The sequence below is a fragment of the Malania oleifera genome, chromosome 6, assembly GCF_029873635.1.
Source record: "Malania oleifera isolate guangnan ecotype guangnan chromosome 6, ASM2987363v1, whole genome shotgun sequence".
NCBI classification, from domain to species: domain Eukaryota; kingdom Viridiplantae; phylum Streptophyta; class Magnoliopsida; order Santalales; family Ximeniaceae; genus Malania; species Malania oleifera.
In genome coordinates, this window is record NC_080422.1 from 111,275,932 (window position 1) to 111,289,649 (window position 13,718).

Sequence of the window (13,718 nt, forward strand, 5' to 3'; positions counted from 1 at the left end):
TCGTCTAAAAGGAATAAATTGTTAGTACTAATGTTTATAAGTCTCAAATTAAAAAATATGTATATATTATGATGGAAGTTATTCTTAATTTTGTCTATACAAGGTGTGATCCAACTTCATATCGAAAAGTGTTTTTTCTTCTTCAAAACAACTCTGTCTTCTACTCTTTCTTATGATTTACATTATGATGGGTAACCGAATGACACTACATCTCCTATAACTCTAGTGTTTGTAAGTGCACACAAAATCGAACTTATTAAACAATTCTAAATATGTATTGAGATATTTTTTTATGAATACGAAATCAACTTTAAGGATAATAGTCCTTTCATGCCTCAACTTCTGATAAAAAGTTGTATTTTACATATTATTAATTTTATTAATATTTATTTTTTCTTTATATTATACCAATATGAAATAACAAATCAAATCTAGTGATTAAGACAAGATTTGGCGGCTGGATTATTTATTTTCTTAAGTGGTGGATAAGATTTGGTAGATTGTAACACATTACCATAGGCTACATTTTGATTTGAGTGGGATTATTAAGGACAAAGGTATATGAAAGAAATGGCCAGAGAAGTGGGGTGGGCAATTACCACCATCATATTTTCAAAATTATCATACATATACATAAACATTTGTCTTGTGTTTCTGGGAGGTATTGAATTTGGATAATATATAATATAAAATTATATTTAAATTTATTTAAATTCATTCGAATTCAAATTTAAGGTTCGAAATTAATATTCCCAAACGCAACGTTATAATAATTTCAAAATTTGTATTATAAAATTTCATGATATTTATTTTGATTTCCTTGAAACGTTATAGTGGTTAAAGCACGAGCCTTTTGTTTTAAATGTTATAGGTTCAAGTCTAGGATAGAAAAAGATGGGGAATGGAAAACAAATTACTTTAATGTTGTATTTGAAAGTATGAATTTCGAATCTTAGATTTGAATTTGAGTGAATTTGGACAACTTTCAATACAATTTTATATTATATCTTATTCAAATTCAAAACTAACTCTAAATCCAAAACCTCTTCGAACATATGATTATAGTGCAGCTTAGGCCTATTATGGACCTCTAATCGATGATTAATAATAATAATAATAATAATAATAATAATAATAAACCTAAGTGTAAAAGCTTAAAAACACCCTACTAAGTTAATTCTATTTTTTTATATTTTTGAATTAAAAATAATAATTAAGTTAAGTTCCCACGTACCAATTTCAAAGTCGTAATCATAAGAGCGTAAAATATTAATTCATAATCTAAGTTGCAAATTACATGAATCTACTGTGTGTTAATCAATGATTATTTTAAAAGTGTATGTTCATAGATAGCAAACTCTTTTTTTAAAATTAATAGAGAATGATCAAAGAAGTTACCTAACTTCCTAATAGTACTCTTATTGCAAGTGGAATTAATTCAAGGCTTGTTGGTGTCTAAGATAATATAACAAGATAGTTTTTTTTCCCCAACATAGCTACATTATTATTATCCTATTATGTCAAGTTAAAAATTAGCCTAGCCAAAAGATCAATTTAATATGTCAATAAGACATTTGTCGAATCCTTAATTGGGGAGTGCTACTTCTCAATAGAAAAACTCTAGCATGCCCTCTTTACCCTTACTTAAAAACTCCAATCTATTTATAGATAGTAAAAACAAATAAGAATATTTTTTTTCCAATCTAACTCATTAAAAATATTCTGCAAAACCAAATGCCTTGGGAAGCTAATGAAACTTTGAAGCTCAATGATTTTGAAATTAGGTATAAGCTTAGGTCAACCATTAAGCCCACCTTTGACAACCTTGTTGCTAATGTGTAGCATCCCTTGATTTGCTTCAAGAATGATCGAAACACATCCAAAATAAGGAGATACGATATATTGAGCATGCTCGAAGCATATTATAGAGCATGAGTAGACTTAAATCTACTTGGACCATTGGAGTAGAGTATTTTAAAATGCGTAGTGGCTTACAACTAGTCATGGACTAACTTATAGTGACATGTAAAATTAGGTATCTCACTATAAATAATGTAACTAAAATGAAAGTACTACCTCGATCTTGTAGCGTCTCATGATTGTGCAGGTTTCCCAAGCTGAGAATACAAAACAAATCAATTATCTTTTTAGGTTGGTTGTCTTAGCCTAATCTGATAGAAGGAGAAGGGTCCACATTGAATTTGATTGGAGCATTAAGGATGGAAACTCATCTCATGTAGTTAAAACATATGTAGGAAAATAAAAATTATGTCTACACAGAGGACTAATGCAGTCTTTCACTAAATTTTTTCGCTAATAAAATCACTTCAAATAGTGGATTCCGTGATATTATATGTGGACTCTACCAAATAGAATTCATTATTTAAATTTTAAAGTGATTTCATTGGGAGGAAGGGCGTGACCGAAGGACCAACGTGGTCCTCTGACAGGACCTAATTTGTTTTCCCTTGTGTGAAGAGATACAACCAAGTTGACTCTAGTTGGCATCCCCTAATTCTTTGTTTAGTGGGCTTGGAATATACATCTTGATTGTCTGACTGATGTCCACGTGTCAAAAAAAATTCTAAAGTTATGGTAGATCATTTCATTAAGTGGGTAAATGCAAAATTTTGAATTTTATTCAAAATTCTTTTTTTCACTTGAGGAGGCTCATGTTCAATGGTTGTAAATGGGGGTAGCACATCTCTCATCCACAACTTTTTTCCCTCTTTTTATCAAAATAAAAACATAAGACTTTTAATATCAAAGTATCGTTATGTAACCATTGAGATATTCCCTAAATGATATTCCTTTGGGATTATTTCCTTTTTATTTTATCTGTGTATACTATATTCCAAATGATAATGACCAATGATGGGTCAAATAGTGCCTTATTTTGAGATTTCTACCCACGATTGGCCTTCCAAGAATGGTTTAGTACTCTGGTTAGGTAGGTGGGTATGAGGATAAGTTAAAAACTAACATTGTTAACCTTAAAAGGTAATTAGCGGAGCAAATTAGATAAAGCAAAAAGCTTGAGACCAAGTCATATAGAACTAGCTTGACTTAGATTTTGATAAGATTTGTTAGCTTTTTGAGTCTGATCTTTTTTTCTTTTTTTTTTTCGCTAAAAGAGGGCAGCACCTTCATTTATTTATTAATAAACCCTTACTTTTGGTAGAGGAATACCGTGGTTACAAGATAAGCAAAAAGGAGATTACAGAAAAATAAAATAAAACTCTCCCAAAAACAACACCAGCAACCAATCAAATCAGGACAATAAAACTAAACAAAGCTAACAAAGAAGATAGAGACACAAAAACAACCGTAAACAAATCAAAATTTACCAAACAAAACTCGAGAATTGAACTAACGACGATCGGAAGTGAGACCCCACCTATCCATCCGAAAAATACCTTTCAGATAACGTCGTAGAAGGTGTTATTCTTTGTAAATTACATTGTTTCTCATTTCTCATTCTTTAGTAAGAAAATCAATCACGCTATTGTCTTCCCTATATTGATGTGGCACCATGATGTTCACTTCTTCTATTTTGATGTTGACAAAGTACATATTTCTTATGTGTGTATTTAGTATGTGAACAGGTCTTTAATTCAAACACACACATAAGGAGAAGTGAAAGCCAGGAGGAACTTCAATCTTATCATCATTCTGGCGTATTTCATGGAGTCTTGAAGAGCAAAAGGAAGACGAAAACATTTTGTTTTTAATTTTATATGCATTTAATTTTTATCTTTGGTCTATATGTCGCGACGTCCCGGACCCAACCCATGTGTGGGTTCTCGGCTAGCGAACAGGGGGAAAATGGATGGAATGTGATTTTGAAAAATATATTTTCGTGAAAAAGTAATGTGTGATGGAGTCGCCACTAACCTTTTGAAGTGTGGTTAGAACACTTGATTGTTACCCCGTTAGGGGTTGAATCGGCCTGCGTTACCAAAGTCGGGTTCTAGAGTACAGTTACGCGAGGGAAAGGTTTTAGCACCCTCTACGCGCCCGTTCTTGCGAACGGTACCAGATTAATAAAAAATTATCCCAAAATAAATCGAATCAGCCTTGTAAAATTACTGCCTTTCAAAAATTAAAAGAATGAAAGTATTATATAGGTATTCGCTCAGAACCGGGGCAATCCAATACTCCAAAGAATCTATACCCTTGGTTGCAATCATCGGAAAGGAAAATCAAAAATATAGTACAAAATACTCTCCCAAGGGTTTTGAAATCTGTAGGTTTTTCTAAATAGAAAAATACTATTCCGGGAGGATTTCAAAATTTGTTCGGGATGAAAATGATTTTTTTTTGTGCCTAAAACAATATTTTTGTGATTTTTTGTGATTTTTCCCGAACTTCAAAATAAATGAAATCAAAAGAAATCAAAGTATGAAAATGTTTTTGGGATTTTTGAAAATTTTGTGATTTTTGTGGATTTTCTGGATATAATAGTAGTGTACAAGCGAAATGGAGAAAACCGGGGTGAACCGGTCCCGAGAATGATGGACCGGTCAAATGTTGACCGATACGAGGGAAAAACCAGTTTAAGGTCTTGGTCGAGATCGAAGTGGATTTTTGGAATTTTTTAACATTTTTTCAAAGTAATTAAATAAAGCAATTAAAGCCAAATCCGCAAAAATTAAAAAGAAAAATAGGAAATAAAATGGAAGACTGCACCGATTTCATACTAGTTCAGAATACCCAATTAGTTCGGGAAGGAACCGATGCAAGGAGAGTCGACCCGTTTTAGGCCCGGTCAAGGCCAATGAGTTTTCTGATTTTCTCCTAATTTTTTATTTTTACGACTTTTATTTTTTATAAATGTGCAATAATAATAGGTACATATATAAGAATAATGCAAATAAAATATCAAGTGCATGTGTGTGACGCGTATGCATGGGATGCTTGGGTATGTAAGTTAGTGGTGTGTGTGTGTGTGCGCGTGTAAGTGTGTGTGGGTAATTTTTTTTTTTTGGATATCGTCCGGTGTCCCCAACCAGCATCTACCAGATTATCCTGGATGCATAATTTTGAATTAGTGGGTAGTGGTGTGTGTGTCAGTGTGTGTAAGAGTGTGTGTGTGCAGGTAGGTGTAGGAATAGCGAGTGCCGTGTGTGTAGGTGTAGTGAGTGCTGTGTGTATAGGTAGGTGTAGGAATAGTGAGTGCTGTGTGTGTAGGTGTAGTGAGTGCTGTGTGTGTAGGTGCTGTGTGAGTGCGTATTTTAGTGTGTGAAACAGTGTGTGTGGTGCGTATTTTGGTGTGTGAGTGTTATGTGTGCACTGTAGGTGTAAGAGTGTGTGTGTGCACTGTAGGTGTAAGTCTGTGTGTGTGCGTTAAAAGGTGTGTGGAGTGTATTTTCGTGAGGCAGTGTTGGTGTGAGCTCCCTGGGTGTGTAAGGGCATGCATGGTGGCCAAGGTATGAATAGTATGGTCCCGAGAGAGCCTGTGAGGCCAGGAGAGAGTGATGGGCTCTCGGGTTGGTGGTGGTTGCTGGCGCAGGTGTACATGGTCGTGTGGAAAAAAAAAGATGGAGGGTGACTGCTGTGAGAATGAGGGAGGCGGGTCATGAACGTGGCTGTGCACGCGGTGCTTGAGTTGTGAGATGGTGGCCGCTCTGTGGATAGAGCTGCGAGAGTTCGAAGGGTGACAGATAGAGAGGTGGTGTGAGAGGGTGAGGAATGGAGATGGGAGAGCTGAGTGTGCGATGGTGGAGCTGCGGTGGTTGGGGAGTGCTGCGACGCGTAGGAATAGAGGAAGCAAACTTGACGACTTCTACAGACGAAGCAAAAGAAATTCACGAGGTTGCATTTCACATTCACGGAGCAGGCGACTCAACCATCGGAAAGAAAAGCGGTGGAGGAGCACACAACAAGTCCACATGATATTTCCAACTCGAATCAAAACCAATGGCACAGAGGTGGGCAGGAAATTCCATCAAACAAACAAAATGAAGAACAGAAAAGAATCAAACTCACCCGGACACGTCGATGCATTCGGAAAGAAATTATTCACCTGAAATTCAGAACCACAACTTCCAGAAACCCAACCACCATGAAACTTACATAAACCAGGGGTGACTCCAACTGAACTACTACTAAGATACTCAACATCACTAGTTACTGGACTGCAACCATTACCTGGTGCAGACAGAACCGGAATTTCTATAGCACTACCCCAACCCACGTGAAGATCACACATAAGGAGACACCACACGGCATCACCTTTGCTCAAATGCGGACGAACCTGTTGTAACAAACATACCACGCTAGCAAGGGAATACTCCTGCGACTGCCTTAAATCCGTGAACAGAGGCTCGCATTCTCCCAAGTCTACATTACCATCCCCACAACTACCGAGTCAAACTCATAATAGAAACAAAATAAATGAAACGAGGACTCTCCAAAATAAAACACCAGACCAAACGTAAAATAAATACAAATGCCAAAATGGAATGTTAAACCAGTATAAACAAAATTGCAGAGTAATGAAAGGAAATTCAACAAAGGTATCCGGACATGTAAGCGCACATCTGTGTACTGGATGTATGAGTTCTGTGTGTAACAGTGTGCCCGAGAGAAACCTGTTGTAGGTAGATGGCTGGAGATGTGTTGCTGCGCTTGACTGGATCATTCCGCGAAGAAGAGGGCAGAGAGACAGGAGACGATGGCCACTGCTGCTACCAGAGACACGCTGGCTGAGGACTGAAATACCTGCAAAAGTGAGGAAGGGCGAAGAGAGACGACGAACCGAGATGAGCTGGAGAAGTGATGGGGGATGGTTCAGTGGAGCTAATGGTTCGCCGGTTGGATCTGCGAGATCCGTGTGGAGAATCTACCAGCGACCGTGTGTGACGAAAATGCCGAAGATGAAGCTGCTGCTCGTGACCGTGTGTCGAAGATGCAAGCTGGGTGAGGATCTTGGAGTGGGATGGTTATGGTTGAGACGGAGGTGAGGGAAACGATGGGGATGATAATGGTGACGGTGAGGGAGCTTGAGAAAGAGTGAGATATCAGAGAGCTGAGGGATGGTGTGGGAGTAGGTGATGAGGAGATGAAGATGGGCTACCAGGGAGAGACGAGACAATGGAGGGGGGCTAGGGGTGCTCACGGCTGGGAACAAAGAGATGGGAGATACCAAGGGTAGAGGTTGGAAGAGCTAGGTGGCCGAAGAAAGGGAAGCCAGAGAGCGAGAGGGAGGGAGGTGAATAATTTGTTACGGGGAAATGATTACCTGCGCGTGGCAAAAAGGTTTCTGACAGAAGAATATATTTTTTTTCTACGCGCGCCATTCTATTTGGGCGAGAATCAACTTTTCAATTGCACGTGATTTTTTTCTTTATTTAATTTTCTGAAATTTCTTTAATAGCTGATTTCCAATTTTGTTGAGCGTCGAATCCGGACTTGATTTCTTATTTCTCTGCATTTTATTTGTATTTGCTTGGTATTTTCTTTTTTGTATTTTTTTTATGTCTCTTTTTGCAATTATTTCGTAAAGACTTGATTTCCGAACACCAAGGGACCCAAATCCGACGCAATTAAAATACCGAGACTCACTTGAAGTCACCGGGACTCAAATTAAAATGTCAGGACTCAATTAAAAAATACCGGAATTCACTTGAAGTCACCGGAACTCGAATTAAAACAATGGGCTTTTCAAAAAGGGTCCTCCAATCTCCAGGATTCGAAGTCAGCTTTTATTACATTGGGTCCCCTCAAGATGGATCGGTAAAAATTGGGGTATCGACACTATAATAATGCATACATCTGCATGATATGGTTATATGCTCATACAGTATCATAGTTTGACCATAGGGAATCAAATGACTTTAGGGTACTTAACATTTCTAAGAAAAATATTTTTCTAAAAGACAAATCATACAAAAGGTTTAAAAATAATTTATGGTCAAATTTGGAGCAAAAACAGATGTTGGAGTTTTTGAGTTAATTAAATAGCCTTGGTCGACCGAACCAACAACTTTTAAATTACCACGGTCGACCGAACACTCCGTAGGCTAGAAAGTCAAAAGTTTGACTTGCTCGATTGACTGACCTACTTTTGAACTAAGCTTCCTCGGTCGATCGGCCTCTGAAATTTTGACTTTTCTACCTACTTGGTCGACCGAACTTATAGTTCAAAAACACCTTAGTCAACCAATCCTCATGAATAATCAACCGGCCTCTTGCCATGGTCGACTGAACCCATGAAGGGTTCAGAATCGCCTTTCTTTTGGTCGAACATCCAGTTCAATTGGTCAACCGAGCTAAGCCTGAAAATTCAAAATTTACACAGGTTGGTCAACCAGCCCTTACCCTTGGTCGACCGAACCTCTTGGGTTGGCAATTTTTTACCGCAATTAACTAAGGTTAAATTTAATTAAACTCATTAATCTTTTTCAAAAAAGACCTCTATGTCCCCAACGGTTATTTTTTCATAAAAATCTATAAATACCCACTCATTACTCCAAATTAGTAACTTTGATTAACTCCAAATTTCTCTTTAATCCTTTGTTAATCAAATTTCCTCAAAACAAATTTTTATAGCTAAAATTACTCTTTTGGGGCAAAATCTTTTAAATAAATCTCTCTGACTCTCTTCCATTCTTTTATTTCAAAAAATTCTTTTGAAGAGAGTACATTTACTTTTGGGCATTCATATTGTTAATCCATAAATTTTACTCTCATATAGCTTTTATCTTGAAAATTATTTTTGAGAGTATTGCTTGAGTTTCTCCCGATTATTTTCTTGATAAATATTTTTCGGGAGATATTATTTATTGCATAAATATTTTCTTGAACTTAAACTCCCAATTTTCCAAACATTTTTACCTGTAAAAATCTTTGTTGGAGAATATATCTTTATACACACACATATATATTTTATTTGTGCAAATTTATTTTGAAAGCACCCTTACTCTACTGAACACATTTCATATCATAAGAGAGTGCATGCATTTGAGCTTTTAATGTGTACATCCATGCTTATATTTAGAAGTGTAAAATATGTATAAAAATGTTTTCATGTATCGGTTGGGTTTAACCCGGAATTGAACTAGAGAGTCTCAGCCCCGTAATTGAAACCAGTTCGATTCAGCCCGCTAAATTGAACTGCGATGTCTCCGTCCCGTAAGAGAGACCAATTGGGCTCAGTTTGGTAATTGAGCTGGGGTTTAACTCACCCCGTAAAGAGAGGTTGTAACGACTTCTACTTTACCCGTTTAAGTGAGCGTGAATAGTGCAATCCGTGGGAGGTATGCCCAAGGCGGGAACATAGGCTGGTTTGGCCAAACCTCGATAACAAATATCGTGTGTCTCTCTCTCTATTTTATTTAAATTCATGCACTTTAATTTTCACACGTGTATGCCTGTTCATATTTTTTGTCATAACAATTTGCAAACATCCGTTTAATTTAAATAAGATACTGCAAATGTGTGTGCTTATTTTCACTACTTAAATTATTTTACATACACATGTACATTTTGAATGGGATATGACATGTGAGAATCGGCAAAAGTTTAAATTAGTCAAAATGTTTTAAAACTCAATTCACCCCCCTCCCCTCTTGGGATCACACCAATTATCATACGATTGATGAACTATAGGAAGAAGCCCTAGCTAGTTGTATATAATTGATATGCTACTTAAAATAGAGTTAGGTAGGCAAAGCAAGGAGATTAAGGTCAAGGTAATATAGGGCAAGCAAGCCTTTAAGCTTGACTCGAACTTAAATAGGTTAGTGAACTATGTGGGAAAAATGTTACTTGTATACACTTGTCATGCATTATAACTGTTAGACACATTAATTATCGTTTTTCTTTTCAATAGATGTGCAACCATACAACCCTGAATAACCAAAACAACTAGATATAAATAAAATATTGTCCTAACATTACTCACTCTTAGCTAGCTCATCTAGGACCCACCCTCAAGCTCCTAGACTCTGTTTCCTAAAGGTCCTGAAAAATTTGTATAATTAATGGGGTGAGACACTTCTTAGTAAGACGGAATAGATTATTGTCAGTGTGTGGCTAATATGAGTTCTCATGAATTTAAACACATTCTTTAATTTAATTTATTTGACAGATATGATATTTATACAACAAAATTCACACCTATACAGTTGAAAATACATATTTCTTTCAGAATATAAAACAGTTCGTTTAAATAACCACATTTACATAAATCCACATATATCCGTAGAAGAAACCCCCTTTTGGATATACAACATCATCATGTATAAACCCTCATGATCGGGTTATGCAGTCCGAGGACTGGAACTAGCCCTGACTGGCCTACTACCAGGCTAAGTCAAACCTCATGTCTACAAGTTCGATTAGCCTACCCAGTCTGGTCTAGACTCCAGGGGGATACACAACCCTTTCGTGGCCAAATCAATTTTTCATTACCAACACTTTTATCCAGAACAATGTGATTGTACTATCTCAAATACTAGTTATGGTATCGTGCTCTCATCACAACTATTCCTCAGGGTTCTTAAATCATATAATGCAATTTAAGTAATAAAACTATAATAAAATTCTCATTTTCGTATTTTAGTATAACTGTCAAATCAAACCCCACACTCAACCATCATATCAAACCCGGCTCTCAATCATATCAAATCGGACTCTCAGCCGTCATATCAAACCCGGCTCTCAGCCATCATATCTCATTTCACAAATTCTACCACATTTCCAGTATTTTCATCAAATAGTTCAAATTACATTTTTACGATAATACCACAAAAATATTCAAATTCAAATATGCATTAAAATATAATTAAATCTCATGCCACTCAATTTATTCAATAATTATAATTTCACAAATTGCCAACATAATTTTCAAAATATATAATTGGTAAATTTAATAATAACGCAGGTATGATCAATTCTCCATTTTTAAATTTAATCCCCAATATATTTTTAAAAACCCGAATATGATCAAATCCCTGCAATTTAATTTAACTACAAAAGATCTACCTCAGGATGATGTGAAATGTGAAGATATCCGAGTGGTTAACAAATTTCTAGATGTATTCCCGAAAGACTTACCCGGTTTACCTCCCGATCGAGAGGTGGAGTTCGCTATCGAGTTGCTGCCCGGTAAGGCACTGATTTCTAAAACTCCATACCGGATGGCTCCAGCTGAACTTAGAGAGTTGAAGGAGCAGTTACAGGAACTACTGGACAAGGCCTTTGTCAGACCTAGTGTTTCACCCTGGGGAGTTGTAACAGCTCGAACCCTTAAACCCGAGTCTAGCGCGTTATACCTGATAAAATCCCTGATATTCCATAATTAAACCATACATACGCAGCGGAAAACATAAATATAATCTCCATATAACATAATACCAGAGCTTACTAATTCTAACTAAAATCCATAATAAATCATCCATCACTTGCATTTCCTTAAATCTACATAACTCCCCAAACATTTCAGTATTTTCACAATCATTCCTTACTCAACAACCTTAAAACATAAAGACATAAAACATAAGATATCTACATCCCAAAATTTATCAAAATTATACCCTTTTTCCTCCAAAAGTACTATAAAATCTCAAGCTCTCTAAGCTCGATCTCAAGGAGGTCCTAAAAAAAAATACATTTATATTCGGGTGAGACACATCTCAGTAAGGGAAGAAACAATATATTAAACTCAGCGTGTGGTCATCATGAGATTATACATATCATTTTATAATATTTGCAAATCATTAACATAATACTGAAAGTCATTTTCTGAACCTAACAATCACATGCAAATGTTTACCCACGAGATTACCCAAGGATAGGGGTGATTACCCGCTCATACAAATAGCACCCCTCTGCTCTGATACTTAGGTAACCCGAAGGTCACTACTGAAACATACTAGAGCACTCACCTTAGTCAGTAAGACCTCAAGTGTTAACTTGATCTCGTACTCACGCATTCAACAACAGTTTACCGGCAAAGGCTCTAAGGATAGGGAATTCTACCCGCTCATACAAGTAGGTTCCCTCTGCCCTAGTGCGTTATGCAGCTACTGCCACATCTGAAGCTACTAGTGCACTCGCCTTATTCAGCAAGCCCTCAGGCGAAGAGTATGTCTTGCCCAATTGTAACATGTTTTATATACATAGATACTTCTAATATCATAATACATCATTCTTTCCATCGTTATTCAATCATTCACATTCTTTCATGTTCATAACTTAACATTTCCTTGGGTTTCACTTTAAGTGACTCTTTCCCATTTGTATCATTCACATTTCACATTTCATTTCATTGCATTGTCATTCCTTGTCATTTCATTTCATTCATTTGTACTCAACCGCTCTTTAGCCGTCATCAGTTAGTCCACATAGAAATGCGTTAGAATCTGCTACAGTTAGTCCACATAGAAATGCGCTAGAATTTGCTAACCCGGCTTTCAGCTGTCATACCTTTACATGGTGCATTTAACATATACAAGCAACATTGTCCATATCATATTTTATTCTTATTGCTTTATTAACCTAACCTGCATCTTATACATTTAACATATAATTTGCACAGATTCTCATGCCACACAATTTAGTAGTAAAATTCATACAAATTTCTCATAAAATAAGTCAACCCACATTTAACATTTATATGCTCAAAATACATTTCATTTCTTATTTAATTCATCAGAAAATTCTTTTCACTTTCATTCATTCACTTTCACATATACATAACTATATCGACAATCATAAGCTCAGAAAACATAAATTTCATGGCTGGCATTTTAAACCCACATAAAAAAATATATACATAAATAACACATAGTCATTTTTAATTCATGAAAAACCTGATTTAATATATAAATTTCCTCCTTACTTGAATTCTCGAACTATACCGATAGGAATCCCACACTAATGCCCGCGGCGCTCACCCGGACCCTGATTCAAAAATCCTAGTTCCATTTAAATTATTCCTAAATAAAATACTATTTAAATATTTTCTAGGGTCATAATTTTCAAATTAACAATTATACCTGCAAATTTAACTAATTTGTCAAATTTCCCAAATCTCACTCTCGCTTTGGAGTGGGATCTAGAAAACCCTAATTGAAAAATTACCTACACCAAAATGACGATGACTAGGACCCCGTGGTGGTGTTTGATCATCGATTTAATAGCATATTTATAGAGAAATTGAGAAAATAGGGAAAAGTTACCTTTCCCCAAGAGTAGGGCCTAACCCGTTCCCATGACAAATCTACTCTAGTAGAAATGTCGGTAGCGGAACCAGGAATCCAACGGCACTTTCCATTTTTCAATTCGCTGCAAATCTGTCGAGAAATTAAGAGAAGGAGAGAGACGGAGACGGAAGCAACTGGGCGCACAGAAAATTTCACAGGGGGGGTTGACGTCTCTGGATCTCCTGAAGATTCAGGAGAAGGAGATTTCTTATATATATATACACATATCTTATTTCAATTAGTTTTTTTTTTTTTTTAAATCCAATGTAAAAATGTTGAATTTAATAAATAATTATTTAATTATTCAATTTATCTTAATTTAATTTAATTTCTTTAATTTTAATTTTTTTAATTAATTTTTTTCCTTCTTTTTCCCACGCCATTCCTTTTATTTATTTATTTGTTATTTTATCTATTTTTATCTTTATTATTTCAATCATTTTAATTTTTTGGGTCTTTACAGGAGCTCCAGTGTTGTTTGTGAGGAAAAAGGACGAGTCGATGCGA